This window comes from Nelumbo nucifera, chromosome 1 (genome assembly GCF_055504915.1).
Source record: "Nelumbo nucifera cultivar China Antique chromosome 1, China Antique-T2T, whole genome shotgun sequence".
Lineage (NCBI taxonomy): Eukaryota > Viridiplantae > Streptophyta > Magnoliopsida > Proteales > Nelumbonaceae > Nelumbo > Nelumbo nucifera.
The window spans coordinates 75,965,689-75,976,187 of record NC_142649.1 but is presented as its reverse complement, the minus strand read 5'-3'; positions in this window follow the sequence as shown (position 1 = coordinate 75,976,187).

Below are 10,499 nucleotides of genomic sequence, written 5' to 3'. Positions count from 1 at the left end.
CCTATTAGCTGATCCACTTCAGATTTCGCTCCTTTATTAACTAAATAAACAGCCTAGTTCGAAATGGGCTTTAGGCCCATTAAGCTTATGTGCTTACTTAACCCTCTTAACTGCTGCCCAGTTGGGCTTCCTTGTATGGCGTGGGACCCAAGAATTGATCTACACATCAGCCACATGGGTTCGGCCCAGCCTTTGTTACAAGGCTTAGCCGAATACACTATTAAAGACAGTGCATCCCCTGAAACCCATCAAATGGGCTCTACGGGCCCAATACTTTCCCTAAGATGTCCCTGGGCCAAGCCACCTTGTAACACCCAGGGACTGTGGGCAGATGCGAGATTAGCCCAACAGGTATTATCCTCAATGGTCTTACACAACCTCTCAGCCCATAATGATCATACACTGCCCGACAAGAGAGGACCTCTCCCTCGGCTGCAAGGAACAGTGTTGCACTCTCCACTCATATGGATCCCGGGAATTAAAACCTTCTTGCAAACATTTTAGAAACCATATATATACTTTTATATCTTATATAAAATATATTTTGCAAAACAAATCTCAACGGTTGAAATCGGTTGCCGGCAGTCTTGGTTTCCATCAGTGAGAGTGCATCCCCAATCATTACCTTTGTCTGACAAAGGGGCTGATCCTGTCACTATGATCACCCACTCAGATGAATTCTCGGACTGTCCCAACATACCCAGGTTTTGACCCCCGCTAAGGATCTCACTGATTGGTACATCAAAGATAGCCCAATCTGACACCTAGTGCAGTATCATAATCGAGTCTAGGGGTCATGTGTAACTTTCCAATTTTGCCCATCAATCTCCAAGGTCCAGGGCAATACTGAAAATCTGGTCCAGTTCAAAGATTCAATTAATCCTACACTGTATGTGCCTAGGGTCTCACCCTAGCAGCTGAGACAGGCCACCCCAACCGACTTGGTGGCACTATAGTGTCAGCCTTGTCAGGATAGGTCTCCCCAGACCGACCCACTGGCTGTGAACATTCTAAACTAACACGAGTCTCATTTAGTGTCCAGTTTAAGGGTATTACACAGAAACATACCAAGGGGACATGAATCAAATATGTATCTTTATTCATTTACAATAAACTCATAAAGTACATCATTCTGATTGAAGCTAAGGGCATACAAAACTGTCTAACAGCTCCCACTTGCACTTAGGTCCAATCAGGTACTAGCCGGAGTCCCATGCTTTCCACATGTTTCTCAAACACTTTCTGTGATAGTGGCTTTGTCAATGGGTCTGCTACATTTTCCGCTGATGCTACCTTTTTACACTATCCTCCCGTATGTCCAGCGTTGTCATACAACAGTGGAATGGGTGATGTGCTGAATTCCAAATTTAGGAATGAACACCTTCATTCATAAGGTTGCCTCACTTACGGCAATGTGTTCGGCTTGGGTTGTGGACTATTAATTTGCTACTTACGACCCCTGTTTGCTGCTTTTCCAGCAAACAGCACACGATCCTATCGTGAAAACATATCCAGATGTAGACTTTCTATCATCTGGGTCTGACTGGAAATCGGCATCTGTAAACCCCTGGTTCTGTAGTGAGCTACCGTCGAACACCAGAAAAACTCTTTTGTCCTTCGAAGGTACTTAAGTATGTTTTTCACAGCAGTCCAATGCTCCTGCCCTGGGTTGGCCTGAAATCTGCTTACTACACTCACTGCCTGAGCAATGTCAGGACGAGTGCACAGCATGGCATACATGATGCTCCCTACGGCAGAGGCATACGGAACGTCTTTCATGCCATCAATCTCCTCAGAAGTCTTGGGAGACATCTTCTTGGAGAGAGTGACTCCGTGCCTGAAAGGAACATTTCCTTTCTTGGAGTTTTCCATGCTGTATCTTTTGACTATTTTGTCAATATAAGCAGATTGGGATAATCCTATTATCCGCTTCGATTGATCTCTATAGAGTTGAAGACCCAGTATATAGGAGGCTTCTCCAAGATCTTTCATGGAGAATTGCTGTGATAGCCATACTTTCACCGTAGTTAACATACCTACATCATTCCCAATGAGTAGAATGTCATCTACATACAGAACCAAGAAGGTAACCTTATCTCCACTGTACTTCTTGTAGACACAGGGTTCATCCGGATTCTGGTTAAAGTCAAACGATTTGACAGCAGAGTTAAAACGGATGTTCCAACTTCTAGAAGCTTGCTTAAGTCCATAAATGGATCTATTAAGTTTACATAGCATGTTTTCCTGTCCTGTAGCAATGAAGCCTTGTGGCTGCTGCATATAGATATCTTCAGTAAGATCTCCATTCAGGAATGCAGTTTTGACATCCATCTACCAAATCTCATAATCATGGTATGCTGCTACAGCTAGCAGGATCCTAATGGATTTAAGCATGGCCACAGGCGAAAAGGTTTCCTCATAATCGATGCCTTCTTTCTGAGTGTACCCTTTCGCCACAAGACGAGCTTTGAAGGTCTCAATCCTGCCATCGGGGTCCTTCTTCCTCTTGTAAATCCATTTGCAACCGATTGCTTTTACCCCGGAGGGTGGACCTACTAGAGTCCAGACTCCATTGGCCTCCATTGAGTCCATCTCTGCTCTCATGGCCTCCACCCACTTCTGGGAATCTATGTCCAACATAGCTTCCGCGTAAGTCACGGGATCCTCCTCACTAGTCAAGGTTTCCACCAGGTAACTATCTTGATCATAACCATAACGGACTGGTGGTCTGGATGCCCGAGTAGATCTTCTAGGTTGGTCACTACCTGGAACTTGTGGGACATCTCCCACTGCTCCTGAGTTCTCCTCATCAAGAACAACTTCCTGACGATGGGTGTCCAAGATATAGTCGGTTTCCAAGAATTGTGCATTTCGACTGCAGAACACTTTCTACTCACTTGGGTCATAGAAAAGGTAACCTACAGAGCCTTTTGGGTAGCCTACAAATAGGCAATGGCTGGTCTTAGATTCCAACTTGTCTGCACTCGTTCTTTTAACGTGTGCTGGACAACCCCAAATCTTCAAGTGTCTGACACTTGGTTTCTTTCCGGTCCAAAGTTCATATGGAGTATTCGGAACCGATTTGGTTGGAACCCGATTCAGCACGTAAATCGCAGTCTCTAATGCGTAACCCCAAAAGGATGTGGGCAACTCTGAGTGTATGAGAAGCGACCGGACCATATCTAATAAGGTCCTATTCCTCCTCTCTGAAACACCGTTAAGTTGTGGTGTAGCAGGAGGAGCTAATTGTGATACTATCCCATTGTCCTTTAAGTAGTCCCTGAATTCGTCAGAGAGTTATTCGCCACCTCGATCTGATCGAAGGGCTTTAATTTCTCTCCCTAACTGTTTCTCGACCACTTGTCTAAACTCTTTGAACTTTTCAAAGGATTCAGACTTGTGTCTCATTAGGTACACGTAACCATATCGTGAAAAATCATCTGTGAAGGTGATGAAATACACGTGTTGATTTCATGTCCTAACACTCAGGGGAACACATACATCAGTATGTATTAGGTCAAGCGTGCCCATACATCTTTCAGGCTTACCGTTAAATGGCCGTTTCGTCATCTTGCCTTGTAGGCAAGGCTCACAGGTGGGAAGATCTTCTACAGCTAGAAAATCCAAAGGACCATCCTTTACCAACGTTGTGATTCAGTCAACACCGATGTGGCCAAGTCGGTAATGCCATAGACACGTGGGATTAACTGTATCACGGGCTCTCTTCTTGGGGATTTCAGCCGACGTAGTTTCGGTTATGTTAGTTTCTAGAGAAGGATGTAGAACATAGAGACCGTTCTCCAGTTCCCCGTATGCGATGAATCTGTTATTTCTTTTAATAGTAATCGTATTACTAAAGAAGACAGAATAACCATCTGCACACAGTTTTGAGATAGAAATCAAATTTCTTCTTAAATTTTGTACATAAAGACAATTTTTCAGTACAATTATTCCTTCTCTAAAATATAATTCCACGGTTCCTATGGCCGCGGCTGCAACAGTTGCAGTAGTCCCCAAGTAGAGTGTGAGTTCTCCTTCACTCAGCCTTCTGCTTACCTTGAACCCCTGCAGTGAGTTACACGCATGAGTTGAAGCCCCGGAGTCAATACACCAAGACGCAGAAGCTACCAACAAATTGGTTTCTATAACACAAGTTTCGAAGTTACCTTTCTTGGATTCCAGGTAGGCAGGACAATTCCTTTTCCAGTGGCCGGTCTTCTTGCAGAAGTGACAGGCATCCGATGCTTTGTCTTTCTTCTGCTTCTTGCTTTTAGTGGCTTTCTTCTTAGGCTTCTTTGCCTTCCTTTTTCTCTTGCCTGTCTTGCCAGCTTCAACAAGCATGGCTACAGGCTCATCCTTTTTAATCAGTTCTTCAGCTCTTTGCAACATATTGCTGAGCTCTTGTAAGCTGACATTCAGCTTGTTCATGTTATAGTTCATGATGAACGGATTAAAGGAAGGAGGCAAAGAGTTAAGGATAGCATCTATGTGGGTTGCAAGGTCCAGCCCGGATCCAAGAGCCTCCAGTTCGTTGATGTATCCCATCATCCGAAGACAATGGTCGTGAACTTGTTGACCCTTGGACATTTGTGTGGTCATGAACTATTTCAGGACCTTTTGTCGAGTAGAACGATTTTGCTCTTCATACATTGTCCTGAGACTGTCCAATATGTCTTTGGCAAGTTCGATCTGATTGAACTGCCTCTGTATCGCATTGTCCAAGGAGGCAATGATGTAACACCGGGAAAGGGAGTTCTTCTCCTCCCATTCTTGATAGTCTCTCCTTCGGGCCTCAGAAGCCCTTTCTCTCGGACGCTCCGGGGCAGGATTCTTTGCCACTTTGTCAAGTTTTTCAGAAGCAAGGACTAGCATAAGGTTTCTATACCAGTCAGCATAGTTTGGGCCCTTCAACTTGTTGTCATCAAGTAGCTTTGCAAATGATCCGTTTGCCATTTTCTGATAAAAGAGCAAACATCAGTCCATGACCTAATTTGATTCATGTTCATTTCATAGATATGGATTTTAATCTACGATCCATTTCCATTTATTCGTCTCTGAGATTTCCCTCCTTTCTCAGTGACGGAGACCACGGGTTGTCTCTGGAAATGTGGGAAATCACATAGGGTGCATGAAGCCAACTGTTTCAGCTGCATAACCCCACCACCTTTCTGTGAAGGATCATATCCACTCATCATATGAGTTTTCCCTTTGGCCTCTGTCAGACAAGGTTCAGAGCCGTTTTCAAGTAAACCTTTCTGTCTAGTGAGTGATTACCCATCATATTCGTGAACGCCAAGGTACCGTGAGAGAGTTCCCATTTTCTGGTGAAGCCCCTCCCACATCGGTCTATGACGCCCCTATCATCTTATGAAACACTTAGACAAGCCCAACAGCAAATGGATAGCCCATTTTCTGGTGCGTTTCCTTTTTACTTAAGGACCCATCCTTGTGCTAATGATGGAAGGCCTTTAGAGAGTTCATCATATGAATCTCCCTATCACATGCACTCATATTGTCTGGAGGGAACAGATAATTACGCCCTAGTTCTAACTTTAGGTCAAACCAAAGTGGCTCCCACTGACTTTAATAAAGCCAGATTTTGGTGGGCCTAAATCGGCTAGGGTTCCGCACGAGACCTCATGATGAGGTGTGGGGCCCACCACTGAGGGAGGTCATCCAATGACCAAAAGGGACACCATGGCAATGATGTGCATTCAGCCATGGTGTGCGAAAGAGCCACTGTCGATTGAGCATGGGCCAAGTACTTATGGCCCATGTACGTAGCACATCACACATCCATACATCACATGCAGGGATAAATTGATCCAATCAATTAATTATCTGTAAAGCCCATTTGAAGCCCATAATATTAACCATTAATATTATCTAGGTATATGGGCCGAACGATTCAACCCATATAGCTTTATGTGTTAAGTGGGCTTTTAGCAGTTTTAACTATATAAAACTAGGCTTTTACAGGTTGGGCCGAATTAACCATTTAATTAAATATCAATCCTTAGGCCCATCCGTGGGAAAATTAGGGCTGACTTTCAGCCTTGATTAAACCCTAGATTCGGTCCAAACAGTTTGAACCAATCTTGGTTCGAATGGGTCTAGGGTTTGATCTTTAATTAAATCTTTAATTCAAGAAAATAATCTGAAATTAATTACTGATAAAAGAAAATTAAGAATCAGTCAAAGAGGGCTGTTCGCACAATCCATCCTGCAAAACAGAGGTTAGATCACAGAATGCAGTTTCACAAACTGCAAATCGCAGATAGCGATTCTCCCATCTGCAAAATCTTCTTCTCTGCGAAATCTCCCTTTCTGCGCCGCCATCTTCGATCCAATATTAATATAAATAGAAATCCTATTTCTATTAATAATTACATCAGATTGAATACCTATACATTGAGTCTAGAAAAATAAAAAAAAAATTATTTACACACCAAATGTAATAAATAAATCAAGAAACTGCAAATCTGGCAGGTTCCCTGCGCAAACCAAGATTTCGATCTCCTCTTGTACGAACAGCCCATAAATCAAGAAAATCATAAAGAACAATTCTAAATAATAATCAGATTTATATAAAATTAATTTCAGATCATTCGCCCATTAATTTTGGGAACAAATTTCCCAAAACCCATATCTGCGCAAATCGGGTAGAACACCTTCTGCCCATTTGCGCAGGTTCAGATCTGAAACAAACTGGTTCAAGATTTGAACCATAGCTCTGATACCACTGAAGGGATGAGAGATCCATCCTATGGACGCCCAAAAGATTGCAGAATAAGGGGCGAATTTCAAAAATTTTTCTCTCCCTTCAACTGGGAATCGTATTCCCCATTTAGAAAATCATATTTTCAAGGATCAATTCTGAACCATAAACTGAACCAGATCTGAACCAAAAAGGGAGTGGGAAGGATTATACCTGATACGGAAAAGTAATATCTCCCAACGAAGGTGTTCACGCCCAAGGAAGGATCCAAAGACTGCTCCCACTGAAGATGGCGCAGTGCAGGTGGAGCAGAATCAGTAGTGTTCTTCTCCAAGAACTCTGTCCTTCGCAAGAATCAGCAAGATGGTATGTGAGCACAGCTTCCTTTCAATCCTTTCTCAAAGGACTGATGTCAAGATCCAATCTTGACTTCTCCCACAAGTGGAGATCGAACTGGCAAACAGGGCGGCAAGAACAGGGAGGCGGCAAGAGAGTATTTGCAGGGAGCAGAATTCTCTCTTCTTGATTTCAGCACTAAAGAAAACCTGATGATCTGTGTGTAGTGTATATCTAAAGGCTTCTGCCCCCTTCTTCTTTTATAATCTTAAAAGGATCAACTCCTAATCAGATCAGGAGTTGCTAATCCAAATCACATTTGGGTTAGAAGTCCCTTTAAGTGATAAGGGATAATCCTTATCTTATCTGGAGATCAGATCAGCCATCTCCTAATCTGATTAGGAGGTTTCCAGATCTAAATCTTATTTAGATCTTGGACTCTCTAAGTGGATAGGGTCTAAGCCCAATCCTATTAGCTGATCCACTTCAGATTTCGCCCCTTTATTAACTAAATAAACAGCCCAGTTCGAAATGGGCTTTAGGCCCATTAAGCTTATGTGCTCACTTAACCCTCTTAACTGCTGCCCAGTTGGGCTTCCTTGTATGGCGTGGGACCCAAGCAGTGATCTACACATCAGCCACATGGGTTCGGCCCAGCCTTTGTTACAAGGCCTGGCCGAATACACTGTTAAAGACAGTGCACCCCCTGAAACCCATCAAATGGGCTCTACGGGCCCAATACTTACCCTAAGATGTCCCTAGGCCAAGCCACCTTGTAACACCCAGGAACTGTGGGCAGATGCGAGATTAGCCCATCAGGTATTATCCTCAATGGTCTTACACAACCTCTCAGCCCATAATGATCATACACTGCCCGACAAGAGAGGACCTCTCCCTCAGCTGCAAGGAACAGTGTTGCACTCTCCACTCATATGGATCCCGGGAATTAAAACCTTCTTGCAAACATTTTAGAAACCATATATATACTTTTATATCTTATATAAAATATATTTTGCAAAACAAATCTCAACGGTTGAAATCGGCTGCCGGCAGTCTTGGTTTCCATCAGTGAGAGTGCATCCCCAATCATTACCTTTGTCCGACAAAGGGGCTGATCCTGTCACTATGATCACCCACTCAGATGAATTCTCGGACTGTCCCAACATACCCAGGTTTTGACCCCCGCTAAGGATCTCTCTGATTGGTACATCAAAGATAGCCCAATCTGACACCTAGTGCAGTATCATAATCGAGTCTAGGGGTCGGGTGTAACTTTCCAATTTTGCCCATCAATCTCCAAGGTCCAGGGCAATATTGAAAATCTGGTCCAGTTCAAAGATTCAATTAATCCTACACTGTATGTGCCTAGGGTCTCACCCTGGCAGCTGAGATAGGCCACCCCAACCGACTTGGTGGCACTACAGTGTCAGCCTTGTCAGGATAGGTCTCCCCAGACCGACCCACTGGCTGTGAACATTCTAAACTAACACGAGTCTCATTAAGTGTCCAGTTTAAGGGTATTACACAGAAACATACCAAGGGGACATGAATCAAATATGTATCTTTATTCATTTACAATAAACTCATAAAGTACATCATTCTGATTGAAGCTAAGGGCATACAAAACTGTCTAACATGACGACCATGTCGTCTACATAGCATTCTACTTTCTTATCGTTCAATGGCCCAAACAATTTATTTACAAGTCTTTGGAAGGTGGCCCCGGCATTTTTCAGTCCGAAGGGCATGACCTTGTAACAATACAGGCCTAGTTCAGTTATAAAAGCTGTTTTTTCTTCGTTGGCAGAGTCCATTGTTATCTAGTTATAGCCCGAGTAGGTGTCCAAGAAACTCAGCAACTCATGCCCTGAGGTTGCATCCACCAGGCAGTCAATCTTGGGGTGTGGGAAGCTCGGTTCAGGTCAGTATAATCGACGCACATGCACCATTTACCGTTGGCCTTCTTTACCAGGACTGGGTTGGCTACCCAGCTCGGGTAATGGACCTCTCTGATAAAGTCGGCTGCGAGGAGCTTCCCGACCTCCTCGTCAACTACTCTCCAGTGCTCCGGGGCTAGGTTGCGTTTCTTCTGTCTAACGGGCCTAACTACAGGATCAGTATTTAGCATGTGAGTTATGATGCCAGTGTCTATGCCGGGCATCTCTGCCATAGACCATGCAAAAACATCTAAATTTTGAAGTAAAAAACTTACCAGTTGAGATCACAGGGGCTCCTGGACTGAAGTGCCAATCTGGAGTGTCCGAGCTGGGTCCTCCGCCGAAGTGGGCACGGGAACAGTCTCTTCTGTAGGTGCAGCTCGCTCTTCGCATTGCTCTGTAGGTCGCTCCAGCTTGAGGTCGTTGGCCACCTTGGCTTTCCCTTTGAGGGTGGCGATGTAGCACTTGCGAGACTCGAGCTAATCGCCTCATGCTACCCCAACTCCGAAGTCTGTGGGGAACTTCATTGCCAAATAATAGGTGGAGACCACCGCACGTAGAGTGTGGGTGATGGGTCGTCCTATTATGGCATTGTACGGGGAGGGAGTTGCGACCACCAAGAAGTCGTGGTTAAGCCTCACTATGCTAGGTCAGGTGCCGACTTCCATAGGTACTGTGATTCTCCCCAGGGGCCTGACTTCCTCTCCGCTGAAGCCTATCAAGTGAGTACTTGCGGGCTTGAGGTCGCTCTATTGGAGCTGAAACTTGTCGAACGATGCCTTGAAAAGAATGTCTACCGAGTTGTCAGAGTCGATGAGGGCACACTTGACTTCGAAGTCATTAATCCTTAACTTCACGACGAGCGCGTCATCGTGGGGGTAGTGGACCTCGCGTGCATCATTTTCGGTGAAGAAGATCGGGTCTTCTGTCCTTGGCCGCTTCAGGGGGTTCTGCTCTTCCCTTCCGACCTCACGGACTGATGTCCGAGCTGCAGCTGAGGTGCAGCCCGCGATGATTGATCCTCTGACGATCACATGAATAGTCCCCTGAACTGGTCTCTCTTCAGGGGGCTGCCTCTGCGACTGCTCTGGTTGCCTGCTGCTAGACTCGGGAGCATCTCTACCTTGCCCCCCTTACCGACATTGGGGTCCCCTTTCAGCCGGGGTGGCCACTTCACATACGGGGGCGTCTTTGATTGCCATGAGGATCTCGGACCGCTTCCTGTTCAGGGGTGTGTAGTCAGTTCTTTCTACTAGAGGGGCTCGGAAAGGCTAACCTGGTCTTGCCCCCTGAGTTGGGTCTTTCTTCTTCTTGCTGTCTTCGTGGGTCGAGGACTCAGTTTCTCTTTTCCTCTTTTCAGGCACATTTTCATTCTTCTGGTTAATCTCCTCCTCCGTCCCTATGAACTAGTCCGCGAGCTTGAGGAACTCGGTCACAATCTTAGGCTGGTTGACAACTACATGCCACTTGAACTCCTTATGCATTATGCCTCTCTTGGCTGCTGTGAG